This window comes from Capricornis sumatraensis, chromosome 7, assembly GCF_032405125.1.
Source record: "Capricornis sumatraensis isolate serow.1 chromosome 7, serow.2, whole genome shotgun sequence".
NCBI classification, from domain to species: Eukaryota; Metazoa; Chordata; class Mammalia; order Artiodactyla; family Bovidae; genus Capricornis; species Capricornis sumatraensis.
In genome coordinates this window covers 62,835,268-62,853,798 of record NC_091075.1, presented here as the reverse complement: position 1 = coordinate 62,853,798, position 18,531 = coordinate 62,835,268, and the positions used below count along the sequence as shown (strand labels likewise).

Sequence of the window (18,531 nt, the reverse complement as noted above, 5' to 3'; positions counted from 1 at the left end):
CGGAGGGAAGCAAAGCACTTGCAGAAAGTTCCGACCAAAAAGTGAGGAAGTGGTTTATTAATCACTATGCCAAGTGGAAAGGAGATCTGAGAGCCTCTTTTTCAAAAGAAGCGAGGCTGGCCTCTGCCTTGCCCCAGGCCTGGACCCGGTGCTGACAGCACCTGGAAGAGGCAAGCTCACTCCAGTGACTTTTCAAGCTGTTCAGAGGCTCCCAACAGAAGCTAATGAGAAGTAAAACCCCAAACCCACAGCAATTGTGACACTGCCTGTAAAAGCGAGTGAGACGTGCAGAAAATGTTTTATCATCAGAATTTTTTCTAGACAGAAGCTTTTTAGAGGCCTTCGGGGAGATTTCTGAGGATTCTTAACTACCCTATTTCAAGCAAATGTTTATTGAAGTGCATGCTCTTGTGACATCCTTCTGTTTCTTCACTGTATAATTAGGAGGCATCAAGGACAGAATTGTTGGGTACGTTTCCCAGCCTGCTATGGCTTCAGTCTCTTGTTGATCAAATTCCTGGTAGGAGTTTAGTTAGTCAATGTCAGTGTAATTTTTGAAGAGTATCCATTTCTTTTTTTTTTTTTTCTCATGATGCTCGTTCCATATTTTAATGCTCAAAAATATGAATTCAAGATTAAGAGAGATTTAGAAAATGTTATAGAATAGCTTGGCACACAAGATAGAGCATACAAACTCCCACTTGAAAACCATAAACAAGGCTGGAAAGCCCCATATTTATTTACAGGCTTCTTCTCAAAACCACACATACACGTGCAGCCACTATACATCCTAATTGGTTTATCTGCATTCTGCTCATGCATCACCACGCTCAAAGAACTTTAAAATTTTCATCAACTTTGACAAACCAGCCCTGACTCACCAAGATTTACAAAGCAATCAGTGGCGAAGTTGATTGGAATCTAGTCTTTCTAACACCTAATGAAAAATCCATGCAGTTATGAAAAACAGAAAATACAACCAAGGAAACAAGACTAGATTTCAGTATGGCATTTCTAAACCAGAGAGGGAGGAAGAAAGAGTAATTTACAATGGATTTAACTCTGTGAACTGTCAGTCGCTCAGTCGTGTTCAAGTCTTTGTGACCCCATAGACGGTAGCCCAGCAGGCTTCTCTGTTCATGGGATTCTCCAGGCAAGAATACTGGAGTGGGTTGCCATTCCTTTCTCCAGGGGATCTTTCCAACCCAGGGATCGAACCTGGGTCTCCCACATTGCAGGTAGATTCTTTTCCATCTGAGCCACAGGGAAGCTATCTGTACTAAGACCACGGTGTTTATTTCCTTTTACCTTTAGGCTGGCTGGACTAAGCAATTCAGGAAGACCGTGACAAATTCTCTAGATCCAGTTCACCACTTAGGTCTTCTCATGGATCTGAAATATCCTGGTCAGGAAAAGAGTGCAAACAGTTTTGTACCCAAACTCTTCTGTAACCAGCAAAGTTGGTAAAGAGGGGAGTAATGAGGATGAAGCTTAGGGAGGGGAACTAGATTTGGGGAAGGGGAAGCCTGAGGCTTTTGTTCATGTGTATGTGCCTCAGAAGCCTGGCCTTTTATCATCAACAGAGTGTTGCCTTCACTCATGCTCTTATAATTACACAAGATAAATTATAGTCAGACCCGTGTGGTCTTGGAAGCGTAAAGGAATTTAAGGAATTTGAAGTCTTTCAGTGTTGTTCTGAAGGGGCAAGAGAGTAACATAATCCCCCTGTGTGACAGGAGCTTTGACAAAGGCCAGAAGGAATAGAAAGGAAGAGATGATGGATGTTAGAGAGAGAGGACTTGGGTGGTATGTGCAGGACTGTGGAATGACTGGATGTAAGCAAAATGGATGAAAAGATGGTGCCGCCAGAAAGGGAAATTGGTTATTAAGGGAAGAAAGGGATGCTGATGTGGAGACCAGTTATGTTTTCGATGGAATGAAACTGAGGAACTGTCAGTAACATAGGGGAAAAAGGAGACAAAGCCCTGGAGAGAGGTTGGTACTGCCTATACTTGGGAGGCCCTGATACAGGAACCTGTGTCCTCAGCACACAGACAATGGTTGAAATGAAGGGAGTGAGCAAGATTTTCAGGGGGAATGAGGTCATGCATGCATGCTAAGTCACTTCAGTTGTGTCCGACTCTGCTCCTCCGTCCATGGGATTCTCCAGGCAAGAATACTGGAGCGAGTTGCCTTGCCCTCCCCAGGGGATCTTCCCGACCCAGGGACTGAACCCCGTGGCTCCTGCACTGCAGACAGATTCTTCACTGCTGAGCCACGAGGGGAAGCACCTATATGTTTACATGTATCGCCTCTGTTTTTGGATTTCTTTCCCATTTAGGTCACCACAGACCACTGAGTAGAGTTCCTGGTGCTATAGAGTAGCTTCTCACTAGTTATCTATATGTTTCAATTCCAATCTCACACTTCATCCCACAAGCCTCTCTTACCCCTTGGTGTTCCTACATTTGTTCTCTATATCTGCGTCGGGAAGGAAAGAAATGGAAGGTACTTCTGTAAGACGACTTGAAGCTGGACTTGTGATTTATTTTCATTGTTTTAGTGGCAATGACACCTACTATTCTCAGAGGACTGTGTTTAACACAAATGTTTAAAACCCTACCTTCCAGAACATACTGCCATAACCATCATAACTCTTCCCTTGCTCTGCAGAACTAACTGCTAAACTAGACAAAAGATCTACCTCTCTTCAGCTACAAAATGATAGTGCTTTTAAGGGATAATATGAAATATATCAACCAGCCAAAATAACTATGTGCATTTGACAAACCTAATTTTCTGCATTAGTAAATCAATGTTTATCATAATTCTAGATGGTGAAGACGTGTTTGTTGAAATGAAGGTTAACAATCAAAAATCAAGTAATTTTAATAAGGAAAGAAGTGCTGCTTGCATCAAGATGATATACAGGAAGTTGCTTCTTCACAGCATTTGTAACATTAATTCAATCATTCATGAGCTATAATTATGCCACACACTGAAGGAATTGATAAAAAAAAAAATGGTCCCTAAATTTCATAGAATTTAGTGCCTCAAGGAGGAGAAATACAAACACAACACTCCTAAACAGAACATAGTTGACATTCCTGTGGGCTTCCCTAGTGGCTCAGATGGTAAAGAATCTGCCTGCAATGCAGGAGACCCCGGTTCGACCCCTAGGTTGGGAAGATCCCCTGGAGAAGGGAATGGCTACCCACTGCAGTATTCTGGCCTGGAGAATTCCATGGACAGTGGGGGCTGGTAGGCTATAGTCCACGGGGTCACAAAGAGTCAGACACAACTGAGTGACTAACACTTTCACTTTGAAGTTCTTGCAGAGAACTTGTGAACGTGGAAGGGGTGTGGACACTCAGTTGGAAGTGCCTGGCAGGGGCTTCAGAGAAGTGATGTGAGCTGGATTTCCAATGGGGGCTTCACACTTGCCTCTTCTCTGAAAAGAGAGGGGCACTGGATGGTAGGCAATAAGAACGAGGGGGGAGGAAATAGGTTGGGAAAAGACTACAAAAAAGAATATGGACTGTATCTTGCTGGGACTGGAACCAATACAAGAATGTGAACAGCAAAGGAACATAATCAGAAATCACTGCCTAATTTGTTGTAAGACATTTACTTAGCCAAAGGCTCAGCCCCTCCCCCTCCTTTCTTTAGGAAATCCCCATAAGATGAAAGGAAGGACAATGCTGTCTCATTCCAGCCTTTACAACCCTGAGAGATGAGTTTTGAAGTTCTGTTATCTTTTGAAAGTGAAAGTCACTCAGTCGTGTCCAACTTTTTGCAACCCCATGGACTGTATAGTCCTGGAATTCTCCAGGCCAAAATACTGGAGTGGGTAGCCTTTCCCTTCTCCAGGGGATCTTCCCAACCCAGGGATCAAACCCAGGTCTCCTGCATTGCAGGCAGATTTTTTACCAACTGAGCTACCAGGGAAGCCCTTTAAAATGTTGGTATTCATTTTCTATGACTCTTCAAAGAAGAGTGAAATGGTATAAGAGTTGTCACCCAAGTGTCATAGTGCCCTTCACGCACATACTGTTTCTGGATGGCTTTTTCTTTTTTTGTTCATGTGTATACAGTAGCTAATCTTAAAGCTTTAAATAAACTCGATGGCTTTGAGGTATCCTTAAGGAACTCAAACCACCAGGCTGCACATGTGGGCACCACAGTCAGGTTAAGTAAGAATCTGCAACCTGGAAACCTATCTGTTGGACATCAACTTTTAGGGGAGGCTCAGTTCAGCACGGGGTGGGTTAGAAAAAGAGAATATGTTGGTGCCAAGCAAGTTCAGCTCTTCCGTATTTCTGGTCAGATCTTAAACTCACCATTGAAGCCCCCATAAAAGCCTCACACTGATGGACTCACTTTCTTTAGGGTGTAGTTTAGAACCTCCCGGGGGTTTCATTTTGTCACACCACCTTCACCCAACAGGGCATGCCCAAGGATCTCTTCCAATCACGTAGTGCCTGGAGAGAATTCCACTAAATCAAGTTTTCCTCAACATTTTAAATTTATTTCCAGTGATGTTTCAGCACTTTAGTGACTAAAATTGTACTAGTTCTGCCCAGACATCACACCTTGTTAAGGATGCAGACCATTATTTGATTGATACACACAAAGCAGTGGTAATTTTTTTTTAGGTACATGCTTTATTTTATGCCTCTGTCTGATTTAGGGCTACTTATTGAAAGAAAAAGCATCCATTTAAACTTCCTTGGATATCTTTTTAAAAAGAGATCTGAGTTTTCCAAGTCATCTCTCCTTGTTATTCAGTCGCTCAGCCCTGTCCAACTCTTTGCAACCCCATGGGCTGCAGCATGCCAGTCTTCCCTGTCCTTCACTATCTCCCAGAGTTTGCTCAAACTCATGTCCATTATAAATTCTAAATGTATGAGAGAATGGAGCTGAACTTTTTTTTAATGTGCTACCTGTACACTGAACAGCACATGGAACTCCTACATATAACCCTTTTTATAGGCTTGGAACATAATTTTACATTTATCCTTGCTTTTATGACATCATAGTTCATGGTGACTACTCAATACCTAGTCCTTATAAAGGCAGGCAACTCCTTCATCCTCATATTGTTGCTATGGAAAAAATGAGCACCACTTCACAACAGCCCACATGATGATACACTTGCAATATTAGAGCACAAGGAAGTTCTGTGTTTATTAAGTGTCAAGCCATCACTGATGAGAGATAAACGTCAACAACCGTCACTAATGACAGTTAATATAAACAAAATTCCATGCAAGAGGGCTGCTTTAAAGTAAATAGGTTATTCAAAGAGCTCTATTACCCTAGCTGGATAATCAGACCAAGCACTTTTGTTGTTTAGGAGAGGTTTCCTAGAAAAGTGGCTCCTAACTAAGGTAGATTTTGCAGTGTGTGAGTGATGTGACTTTATCTCTCAGAAACCTGATCTCTTAGTTCCAGGGCCACTCCCGGAATTGCTTGACCTGAAGGGTAATTCCCCACTCTATTCTCACCAAGGTCACATTCATAAGGGAAACCGCATGGCAAGGCGGGAAATGCTAGGGCTCTGGGAGTTAAGAGTTCAAAGTCATGTGAATTCAAATCCCATTTCAGCTGAGACTGAAGATCTGGGACTTCATTTAATTTATCTGAGTCTCTGTTTCCTCAGCTTTTAACAGGGACTGATAGCACAACCTACCTCCTAAGCAGATTCCCAACAATATATGTAAAGTATCCAGACCTGGGCAGATTGTGGGCACTCAAAAAGTACCAGTGAACTTTATCAGCTAGCTGATAGCAGAGTTAGTGATTTAAAAAAAAAAAAAAATAGACCCAGGAATTTGAATACTGGCTATGATCTTTGCATGTTATGATATTTTCCCAGTAGCTACACAACTAACTTCTCACTTATTTCAGATCTTTCTCAAATATTATCTTCTCAACAAGGCCTACCCTGACCACCCACTCTGTCTCACATGACAACCTACAGCCATTCCTCCCAATCTTTTACGGTCAGTTAACATATACTATAATTTTCTTATTTATTAGTTTTAGTAGTAGTAGCATTTGTTTTTTCATTAGAACATAAGATCATCAAGGGCAGGAGTTTTGTCTGTTTTGCCTACTGATGCATTCCCAGCATTTGGTGGACTCTTGATATTTGCTGAATGAATGAAAGAAGAAGGCTTGTTTTGCATTTGAATACCGGGCCAGTTGAAAAGGGGCAATGCTTCCTCATAGTCCTTACAGATCAGCGTTACAGTCAGGGCAGGACAGAGGGCAAGAGTAACTGGGCACCCAGAACCAACGGAAGGTGTTTAACTGGCTCTGGCATAGGCATACCCAGCAGTGAGGGTGACAGGAGGCTCCTCTGAGATAGGCTTATGTATTCACAACACATTTCCTTGCCTAAAATTCTTCACACATTACGCCCATCAAGCGGCGCAAGGGGAAGACATTTGAGCTTTCCTTGAAAACAGTAGGGATCTCTTGCTAAATCAACATCACCATGCGTGTGATGTCGATCAAGTTCACAATGTCCAACAGAAACCTGCTCTTTGAAATTTGTGAACAGCCGCACATCTACTAACTATTCATGTCTCGTTCAAGCAGATGTGTCAACATCTCACCAAAATATCAATCAAATGGCAGTGACTGGAATTTTAATCAACCACAGGAGCTCTCAAATAGAAAGGAGATGCTTCCATAGCAAAAAAATGCTACGACGTTGATAAAGCTTGTTAATCTTGACTGCTAAACCTTCAGCCTCTGCCCTACCCTGCTGCCATTACAGCATCAATTCCACAGGAGCAAGGACTATGGCAATGCCTTGTTCCCTGCACACTGCCTGGCACCTCGTAGGCACATGAGAAATATGTATTGAGTGAATGAATCAACTTAATTAATTCAATACATATTTCAAAGACCGTTTATGAAACCCAACTGACAGTTCAAGGACTAAAGATTTTGTTTAACAGGATGGATGAGACTTGGCAACAGTATATATGGAAAAAGATCTGAGAGGTTTGCTTTTCCTCAAGCCTGACATGAGATGATAGCCAACTGTGCAGTTCTTTGGCCAAATAAGCTCATTCCATCTGAGCCCAGATTAACAATTAACAGAAGCAATATATCTGGAGGATAAGTTATAATGATACCTCTGTATTTTCAACTGGTCAAACCACATCTAAAAGAGAGTTGTGCAGATGTGGGTGTGCATTTTAAGAAAAATTCTGACATAATGGTGGGTAGTCCAGGAACTTAAGTCTCAGAGGTAATAGAAGGTAGCATGAGAACACGCCTAGGATAGCTAACAGGAACGAGGAAGACAAGTGGAACACCATCATCATCTTGGCTGACCAGCCAGGCCACCCCCTTACATATGAGAGGGCCCCACCAACCTTGGCAAGCCCACCAAGTCCATCATCGCAGATGTGTGAGCAACAAATACTTGTTCTACACCCCTCAGGTTTCGTGCTTGTTTGTTACACGGCTTAATTGAAACAATAGCTAGCTGATACAGAGAGAAACTGTGGAAAGTTGAAAGTGCTAGTTGCTTAGTCGTGTCTGACTCTCTCTGACTCCACGGAATGTAGCCCCCCAGGCTCCTCTGGAGTTCTCCAGGCAAGAATACTGGAGCAAGTTGCCATTCCCTTCTCCAGGGGATCTTCCTGACCCAGGGATCAAACCTGGGTCTCCTGTGTTGCAGGCAAATTCTTTACCATCTGAGTTACCACGGAAGCCCTACAGGGAAATAGCAGAAGGTCTATCATTTATAAGAGGAAGCAAAATTGTTCTATGTGCTTAGAAGATGAGAATAGAAGAGTTTATTTAAATCCTTAGAGTGTCTTTCAAGAAGAAAACTTTGGCTCTTAGAAAGTTAGTTTTCCAAAGATTGCAGCCATTCATCAAATGGGTGGGCTTTACTGAATGTGAGCTTGGAAGCCAGCAAAGTCAACCACCCCATCAGTTTTACCAGGCTCAGGCTGCTGGATTGGGCCTGCCCTGGTTTAATACTAAAGGACTTGAGAACTCACTGAAGTCAGGGACCTTATCTGGTTCATTTTTTCATCCTTATACATTTGGATAATAACATAGGATCTAGCTCATAGTAGGTATTCAATAAATATTTGTTAAACCAAAAATGAAAGGAAGATGGCAAGGCTAGTCCCTAGTCCCTGAATCCAAGAGGGCAATTATTGAAACTGGGTCTAAAAAGCCACACAGATCTAACCAAATATTTAGAGAAATATTTAGAAAAATTGTTTTCCAAGTTCCTGGGAAAGGACCAGGAGTAATAAAGAACAGACTGAGAAGTAGAACTGGGGAAATTTGAATATTTTATAGCACAAAACTCTAAAATATTCATGTTTATAATTTTTATGAATTAGTGAGAAGCAGCCTAGGGGGATGAGAAGCAAAGAACAGGGAAAGGCACTGATTCCACAAGAATAAAGCTGGTAAAGGCTTCAGGAGCAGGAGGATGCTATTGATAAATATCCGTAAGCTCATGACTGCAGTCTTCTGGAACATTCTTCCTCTCAGGTGGATCCTGATGCACATGCAGAATCAGCAGATGCTATGTCTTAAAGGTCAATGCATGAGGACATAAGGGATGAACCACACAGACGCCCCTGGCCCTTAGAGAGGACAGCTCCTCTTCTTTTCAGACTCTTCACACAGCTCATGAACTCATGGAAGGTACTCCCTCCACCGTATCAGGCATCAGCAAACTTTTTATTAAAGTTGCATATTCTAGGCTTTGTGGACGTTGTAGCCATAGATATTATATAAATCAACACGCATAGCTGTATTCCATTATAACTTTACTTATAGACACTGAAATTAGAGTTTAATTTTCATGTTACAAAATATTACTCTTTAAACTTCTTTCAACCATGTTAAAGACATTTAAAAAAACCATTCTTTGCTCGCAGGTATTCCATATCTATCCTAAAGGAAATCAACCCTGAATATTCACTGGAAGGACTGATGATGAAGCTGAAACTCCAATACTTTGGCCACCTTATGTGAAGAGCCGACTCATTAGAAAAGACCCTAATGATGGCACAGATTGAGGGCAGGAGGAGAAGGAGACAACAGAGGATGAGATGGCTGGATGGCATCACTGACTCAAAGGATATGAATTTGAGCAAGCTCCGGGAGATGGTGAAGGACAGGGAAGCCTGGCATGCTATAGTCCATGGGTTGCAAAGAGTCAGACACGACTGAGCAACTGAAAGCAACCAAACAGCTAGCTAGTGGGAAGTGACTGTATAAAATAGGGAGTTCAGCCCAGTGCTCTGTGACAACCTAGAGGGGTGGGATGGGGAGATGGGAAGGAGTTTCAGAGAGAGGGGATATATGTACACTTAAGGCTGACTCACGTTCTTGTATTGCAAAAACCAACACAACACTGCAAAACAATTATCCTCCAACAAAAAATAAATTCTTAAAAAAGAAAGGAGGCTGCTTCTGGCTGGTAGGCCATCATGTGCTGACCCCTGCTCCATATGAGCCCCCCAGTTTTTTCTCATATTTGTGTCTTCCTACTGCCCAATGCTAACCAAACAGACTGGCCCTAGAAGATTCTCAGTAGTGATCATTTTGATTCGATAGGAGTAACTTAATTTTACGATACAATTGCATAAAAAAAAGTATATCTTAAGTGTTTCAAGGAACCTCCATACTGTTCTTGTGGTTATACCTATTTACACTGCCACCAACTCTGTAGGAGGGTTCTCTTTTACCCACACCCTCTCCAGAATTTATTGTTTGTTTGTATACTTTTTGATGATGGCCATTCTGATCAACATGAGGTGACATCTCATTGCAGTTTTGCTTTTTTGTTTTTCTGATCATTAGTGATGCTGAACATCTTTTCATGAGCCTTTTGGCCATCTGTATGTCTTCTTTGGAGAACTCGTTTATAAAACAGAAACAGAATTACAGATATCAGAAACAAATTTATGGCTACCAAAAGGAAAATGGGGGGGTAGCAGTATAAATCAGGAGCTTGGGATGAATGCATACACACTACTATACATGCTCATCAGGCTTTCCTGGTGATTCAGTGGTAACGAATTTGCCTGCAATGTAGGATAAACAGGTTTGATCCCTCGGTCAGAAGACTCCCCTGGAGGAGGAAATGGCAATCCCTCCAGTACGCGTGCCTGGGAATTCCCATGGACAGAGGAGCCTGATGGGCTATAGTCCATGGGGTCACAAAAGTCAGACATGACGTGGCAACACAAACAACAATATATATATATGATAGGTAACCAACAAGGACTTACTGTATAGCACAGAGAACTCTACTCAATATTCTGTGATAACCTATATGAGAAAAGAATCTAAAAAGAATGAACATATGGATATGCATAACTGAATCACTTTGCTGTACACCTGAAACTAACACAATGTGATATAACACAATGTTATATAAACTAACACAACTAACTATAATTCAATAAAATTAAAATATTAAAAAAAAGAAAAGTAGATCTTACTAGGATGACTTTGTCCCAAATGATTCCTTTAGGAAATTTCAAGGATCAAGCACTGTTTTGCATGGTCTCTAATGAGCCTGGCAATGTAAGGGTGAGCTATTATATATACTCATGATTCAAGATACAACTAAGCTCATGAACCCTACTGACAGTGCCAGAGAGATAAAAGACACACATCCCACCCTGATCAACCACAGATCATCTGTATTTTAATCTAACTATACGACTAACCCAACAAGGACTTTGAAAATTTGATTCTCATCTTGAAGGCTGTCAATTTCCTCTCATGTAGGTAGAAAGATAGGAGAAACACTCTTTTGGAAACACAGAGTTATTAGTCTCCTACAGAAAGACTTGTAAAAAAGAATTTTATCTTCTAATCTTAGATGTGTAGAATAGGCTTTTTCCTCAAAATGTATTATTTTGACTGTATTTCACAGAAGTGAAAAACCTTATAATCACGTTTTTCTTTTTACTGTGGCTGCCAGGAAACTCAGAGACAAGTTTGTGCCCCAATTATATAAGATATTTATTCTTTGGTTATACTGATATTTTATACAGAGCTTTTATTTTTCCCCCAGTGGTATCTTTATTTTCCCTCAGGAACAGAATAAACCATATTCTCAATACACTCATATCAAGGCAAGCCAAATGAAGCAATACACTCATATCAAGATAAGCCAAATGAAGCATTTCTTTCAAATATCCTCTTTTTCAAAATAGGCTTCCACTTCTCCATATGTTTCTGTTCTTCATCTGGCTGTTAGTTTTTTGTTGCCATGGCACCTAATATTTATACAAACAATAAAAAGCAAAGCAACAATTCCTGCCCACTTCCTGTCAACTCCTAGTTGGAATTTCAGACCAAGTGGTGAGTGATTGATTCCAACTCAATGCACCCAGAGATAGTGAGATGAGAAAGCTTTGAGCCGCTGCCTCCAGGTCATTTAGAAAGTTAGTCATATTTTTTAATGCCTAGAAGAGTAAAATGAGACAAGGGTATAAATTATTTTTCTTTATTGAGTCAGTCAACAGGCATTAATTGGGCTCCCACTACATGTCAGACATACAATAGAAATTAACCAGATTCTATATCAATTTTGGGGTCTCACCCTCCTATAAACAGGAAATAGATGTTTAAGCAGAAAAGAAAGAATCAAGGACATAAGTAATCAAAGTTGCACTGAGGATGTTGTGGGTGAAGACTTCAATCTTCAGAAATTCGGGTACATGATGAGGTTTCATTAATTCAGACAGCATTATTTGGAATAAAGACAAATCAGATAGGAACTACATTAAACGAGCTAGTGCTAAGTCACTTCAGTTGTGTCTGACTCTTTGTGATCCTATGGACCATAGCCTGCCAGGCTCCTCTGTCCGTGGGATTCTCCAGGCAAGAATACTGGAGTGGGTTGCCATTTTCTTCTCCAGGGGAATCTTCTCAACCCAGGGATCAAACCCACATCTCTGATGTCTCCTGCATCGGAAGGCAGGTTCTTTACCACTAGTGCCACTTGGGAAGATTAAACTAATATCTCACTAAATAAAAAGACTATTTGCAAATAAATAATGTGTTGTTACAAAGTGATTTATACCTACTCTTCAAGCAAGTCTGACCTCTCATGTGCTTAAAAGCCTCTATCTTATGTGCTTAAAAAAAGAAGTATTTTCCTTTAAAAAATGTATCGTAACTTAGCTTTTTACTAATCTTGAAGATACTTGTGGGAATAGTGAGAAGTCCACTAAGGCCATGGGATGTGGCGGTTAAAAGCCAGGGTTAGATTTGAATCCCAGTTCTGTCTAGCTAGCTAACTAGCTGGGTTACTTCATCTAACCACCTGAATTCTTTGGTCAAATGTTTCACTTCCCTGAGCTTAGTTTCCTCATTTAATAAATAAGAGCACTATTCTATCCTTCCTTGCTTTGTTGTAGGAAGGAAAAGAGGGGGAAACTAATTGCTTAGGGATGTTGTTTAATAAAACAAGGTGTGGCAAGAGTGTGGCACCAGACTCCTGGATTCAAATACCAACTTGCTCCCTCATCCACCTAATCCATTATTTACCTGCTTCCTCATTCACTCTGAGCACATACCTAGCACCCCAGAATCTCAGTTTCCTTATTTGTAAGAGGAGGATACTAGCTGTATCTACCTTGTTGGGTTACTATGGGGAGATGTAAAATTTTAGATGTTATTTATAGATGTAAATTGCTTAGCACATAATAAGCACTCAATTAATGTTAACCTGTTAATGTCTGACATATTGTAAATACTAAATAAGTGGTAGTTATGGTTAACAGTAATGAAAAAGATGATATTCTTAATCATCAGGGAAATGCGAATCAAACCACAATGAGTTATCATCTCACACATTTTATTTTATTTTTTCTTTAAAAAAATAATTTATTGGTTTTGGATCACAAAATATAGGGAAGACATAAGGGCGATGCCTGTGACCCCTTGGCTGAATCTTCTCTTCCAGAGACACTTTTTGGGCATTCTCTCACATCCTAACAGCTGCAGAGTATAGTATCCGACCACGTGGGAAGCATGAACAGACTCCCTTAAGTCATGCGAATCCCTTCCAATAGTCTTCCAGCTCACTTCTGCCAATATTGCAACTGGACTGGTTGTTCCAACTGTTCGTCTTAAAAGTCTCACGAACAAAAAGGCTGCCAGCGATGCCTGCACAGCCCCTGGACCTGCCTACACTGACTAATGCCCCTTGGCTATACCCCGTCTGCCTGTGGCACCTGCATGGCAGCCTCTGGGGGCCCCCACATCCTAGGGTGGCGATGGAGGAAGAGCAGGCCAGGCCAAGCATGAAGAATAAACAGTCAATTTTATTTGGCTCAGACTAGGAATCCGTGAGTCTTGAGGACCTCTGTGACTTTGCCAATTTTCTTCTCGATGTTCTTTTCGGCCTGCTTCTGTAGCCTCATGAGCTGCTTCTTTTTCCGGTAGTAGATCTTGGCTTTCTCCTTTCTCTTCTCCTCCAGGGTGGCTGTTACTGCCTGGTACTTCCAGCCAACCTCATCAGCCAGGCACCCTAGGCAGGCAAACTTGCAAGTAGGCTTCAGACGCACAACCTTGAGGGCAGCAGGAACCACCATTAGCTTTTTTTTGTCATAGGGTGGTGGGATCCCATCAAACACCTTGAGGCGCTCCAGAGCAGCCTGGCCCCGCTTGGTCTTGTGGGGCAGCATGCCTCGCACTGTCCGCCAGAAGATGCGGCTGGGGGCTCGGAAGTGGTAGGGGCCACGGGAGGGGTTGGTGTTCATCCGCTTGCGGAGAAATGCCAGGTATTTCAATTTATTTCTGTAGAAATTGCCAGAAATGTTGATGCCCTCACAGTGCACGACCACAACCTTCCGGCCCAGAAGCATCTGCTTGGCCACAATGGCCGCCAGGCGGCCCAGGAGATGGCCTCGGCCATCGAGCACCAGGACCTGCCCCTCCGCCATCTTCAGCAGCCGCCTGGGAAAGGATCTCACACATTTTAGAATGACCACGATCAAAAAGACAACAAAGAACAAGGGTTGGTTTGGATATGGAGGAAACGAAGCCCTCATGCACTCCAGGCAGAACTGCAAACTAGTGCGGCCGCTATGGAAAACAGTATGGAGGGTGCTCAAAAAAAAGGAAAGTAGAATCACCATATGACGTAACAATTCTACTTCTCGGTATTTAGCCAAAGAAAATGAAACACTAACTACAGGTAAATGTACCCCTAGGTTCACTGTAGCATTATTTACAAGAACCAAGATATGGAAACAACTGAAGTGTCCATCAGTAGATGAATGATACGGCAAATGTGGTATATGTACACAATGGAATATTACTCAGCCATAGTAAGAGTGGAATCTCGCCATCTGTGACAACCTGGATGGACCTTGAGGGCTCTCTGCTAAGCGAAAAAAATCAGACAGGGCAAAATGGGTGAAGGGGACCAAAAGGGTCAAACTTACAGTTTTAAAATAAGTCATGGCGTTATCATGTACAACATGGTGACTATAGCTAATAACACTGTCTGGCATATTTGAAAGTTGCTACAAGAGTAGATGTTAAAAGTTCTTATCACAAGAAAAAAAATCTATCACTATAGTGGTAACACATGTTAACTAGACTTATTGTGGTGATCATTTTGCAAAATATACACATATCAAAATATTATATTGTATACCTGAAACAAATAGAATGTTGCATGGCAATTATACCTCAACAACAACAAAAATAAATACAAATAAAATAAGCCAAAAACAAACAAACAAACACCCCAGTATGGGACAAAACAGGAAGGGATAGGGACCATAAATCTTCACACGGAGAAAACCCTCAGGAATCATTCTGTCCTATCTATCAACACCAAGGACAAAAGCAACAGTAAGTATACTGTCCAAAGTCCCTCTGCTTTGGGGGCAGAGCCTAGACTGTAACCCAAGTCTTTGGGCTTCCAGTCCAATGCTCCTGGCCTGAAATCCCACAGCATACTTAGCTTTCCTATCGCAAGGATGATGAGATTGTAATGGAAACTAGTTTTTTTCAAGTCTATTCTCCAAATGGAAAAGAACTGGATGAGGATTTGGGAGCAGAGCAAAGTAAAAGGGGCCACTGGCAAACAGACAAAATTGAACACTATTCCTCAATATGGGGTAGATCTGCAAGGCATCAGGATTTAATTTTTGTGAAACTGGACAAGGGTTTTTAGACTAAAACTATAACCATGAGAAATAAGATGGCTTTGGGGAATTATAGGCTAGTCAGTTACATTTTTGGAAGGGGCCAGTTGATGAAGTCATTAATCATATAAACAAAACAATCTGGGTTTTTAAGTGAGAGAAAATTTACTAAGGGACTAAGGCGATTAATTTAATAAGGTCTTTCTTCAGTAGTAGAGGGCAAAGTTCTTTTGGATGAGTTTCTCATTAACAGGTATTTTCAAAATTGAGTGATGAAGTGAACATTGCTAAAATACTTTAAGGGAAGAAACTATTCAGAGCATTGAGTCTAACATTGTCATTTCACCATGAGGAATTGGAAACAGAGCAAATGAACTTGTTCAGAGTGACTTGGTTAGTTTAGTCTCAGCTCCTCGTGGTTGGATTTATGGCTTAAAGTATAAGCCTTAAACAAAGAGCAGAGATAAACAGAAGTATAAGGAATGTACATTATTGCAGAAGTCTCCACCTCCACTCATTGAGAGTTTACAAGATGTCAGGCAAGACACAGACTTGATCCACACACTTCCTCACAAATCAATGAGTTAGGTGCCATTATTATGCCATTTTACAGATGAGAAAGTAGAGGTTTAGGGAAGGATGAGTGGCATTAGCACTTGCCTCAGCGCCACTACTACCAATACATTTTTCTGAGCACGCACCTACCTAGTATGCACTAGGTAAACATTCTAATTTTACCTGCATAAGTTCATTTAAGCTTTATAACAGTCTTAGGAGGTCAGTACTACAGTTAATCCTCATTTTACCGATGAGAAAGCTGAGGCTTAGAAAAGATTAAATAACTGGCCCAAAGTTACCTACCTAGAAAGTGGCTGAACCAGGAGAAGAATCTGGGCCTCTCTAACACCTCTAAGAGTAATAGTATTGGTGGCTGCCAGAGGAAAGGGGGTGAGGGGGAGCAAAATGAGTGAAGGTGTCAAAGGGCCCAAATTTCCAGCCATAAGATACATAAGTCATGGGGATGTAATATGCAGCATGGTGACTATAGTTGATGTAATATACAGCATGTATGGCATATTTGAAAACTGCTAAGAAAGTAGATCTTAAAAGTACTCATCACAAGGAAAAAAAGTTCTGTAACTCTGTGTGGTGATGGATGTTAACTAGACTTATTGTGGTGATCACTTCATAATATATACAAGTGTTGAATCATTTTGCTGTATACCTGAAATGAATATAATGTTATATGTCAATTACCTAAAAAAAATTTAAAAGAATATAATAGGAAGGAGAAAATGCAAACCAAAAAGGAGACATAAATAGGCCTTAACGAATTCTTATAGATGGGGGAAGGGGAAACCCTTGGCATTTCTGTGGTTAACAGAACATGCTGTTGAGTAGAGGAAGAATGGGGCTGACCCAAGAGAGCAATTTTTGCTCCAGTTATACTAAGGCTCACTCCTATTTCAGGGCCATCATCTATCACAGGAGAAGCAGTTGTCCATTGCCTGGAATGCCAGGTGGTGGAACAGTGAATCAGGCATGGGAAGAGCACGCTGAAAGTACCTGAGGACTCAGGAGTAAGGAAACTGAGAGGAGGGGAAGGTTAGAGCAGCAAGCATGAAGTTGAAAATTAAAACCAACATGCTGATTTCATCCCATGGACAGAAAAGTGTAAGAGAACAGCATAAGCAATCTCTCAAAGGCATTTTTAATTAAAAAAATTAGAAATGAGCAAGGACATCTTTCTATTCTACACAGCAGGCATTGATAACAATGTGTCACATATATCTGCACAGAAATCTATTGACCAAGTCTGGGAAATCTTGGTGAATGAATAAAAAGGTAAACCAAATAGGAATAATTTCTTATTTTTATAACACAGTCAGTCCATTGCTAATACTTCGTGTCAGCAAATTTAACCAAGGTAACAGTTGGGTCACCTACACACTATGGTCAACAAATTAAAATACCAAATAAGTATGAAATGAAATGGATATGCTTGACTAAATGGTTATTTTGTCTTCCAACTGGTTATGTACATAAGCTCTATGTGTTTACTTAACTTTCTGAAGAGTCAAACCTGTGACTTTTTAAATTAACATTTTCTGATTAACCGTAAGAAACAATCAGCCACTCATTTATTGATCAAAAGTGAAGTTGCTCAGTCGTGTCTGACTCTTTGCGACCCCATAGATTGTAGCCTACCAGGCTCCTCTGTCCATGGGATTTTCCAGGTAACAGTACTGGAGTGGATTGCCATTTCCTTCTCCAGGGGATCTTCCCAACCCAGGGCTTGAACCCAGGTCTCCTGCATTGTAGACAGACGCTTTACTGTCTGAGCCACCAGGGAAGTCAATAGTCACTTAATAAAAACAGTGTAGCTCTAATACCCTTCAACTCAAATTGCAACTATTTCTTCTCAGAAATATAGATGAGAAAAGGAGCCTTTGAACTGATCTGGGGAGGGAAAGTTAGAGCCATCAGTCAAGGTCAATGTCAAGTTTAAAGCCAGATGATACTGTAGCTCCCCAATCTCTCTGGCTATGATTCTCCCAGTAAAACTCTTTGTTTTTCTTTCCTGCTGACGACTGCCCCTCACTTTCCACAGTAACTCTCCCCTCATATTGACAAACAGGAAAAAACCACTCAAGTTCTTTCTTACATAATGGTTTGGGGGTTTTTGTTTATGTTTTTCTGGTGAGAGACCCAGAACTCAAAGAGCCTTGATGCTTTTTATCAATTCCACTAACCGTCAAGGGCAGGAAATAAAAATATTTTTCTCTTCCGACTCAAATACAATACCCCTTTGTGAAGCTGTTAAGAAGCTAGAAATAGCAAATCTGGGAAAAATTTCAGGTGAGAGATATGCATCAAAATATTTCATTTTGCTAAAAATACCTCTATGTTGGTTTCAGCATTCCAACTCATATCACACCGCCATTCAGGATGACAACCAAAAAGTTTTGCCCTTATACTGGCAATAACTCTGAGGTTATACAGAGAAGTAAACTAAACTGTCCCCATTGGCATTTGCCATTTCAGAGAAGTTGCTGGCAGAATGGAAAGAAGAAAGAAGAGAGAAGAAAGATCAGTTCAAATGACTGCATCTTCATTACCTGGTGACTAGAGTTTAGATCAAGAACCCAAGAGGTAACTTAGGCAAGTTGGGGAGTATCACAAAGCTGAACCCATGAGAGCAAAGTGTGTGGGGTCCCATTTAGCTGGCCCAGCACATAAAGACAAAGCTCCCTAGGAAGCAGCACAATCTCAAAGGCAGTAGGGCTCATCTAGTGTCCAGAGATGAATCTGGTGACGATACGAGATGTGTGTGGTCCAGGGTAGGCCCCGG

The 18,531-nt window shown here is 41.2% G+C and overlaps 1 protein-coding gene and 1 pseudogene across 2 annotated transcripts in view; both read right to left on the bottom strand.

Moving 5' to 3' along the window:
- The window catches only part of LIMCH1 (LIM and calponin homology domains 1), a 355,643-nt gene that overhangs the window by 140,806 nt on the left and 196,306 nt on the right, over positions 1-18,531 (bottom strand). The gene's annotated exons all lie outside the window — the stretch shown is intronic.
- LOC138082153 (large ribosomal subunit protein uL13 pseudogene) lies at positions 13,210-13,964 on the bottom strand (annotated as a pseudogene).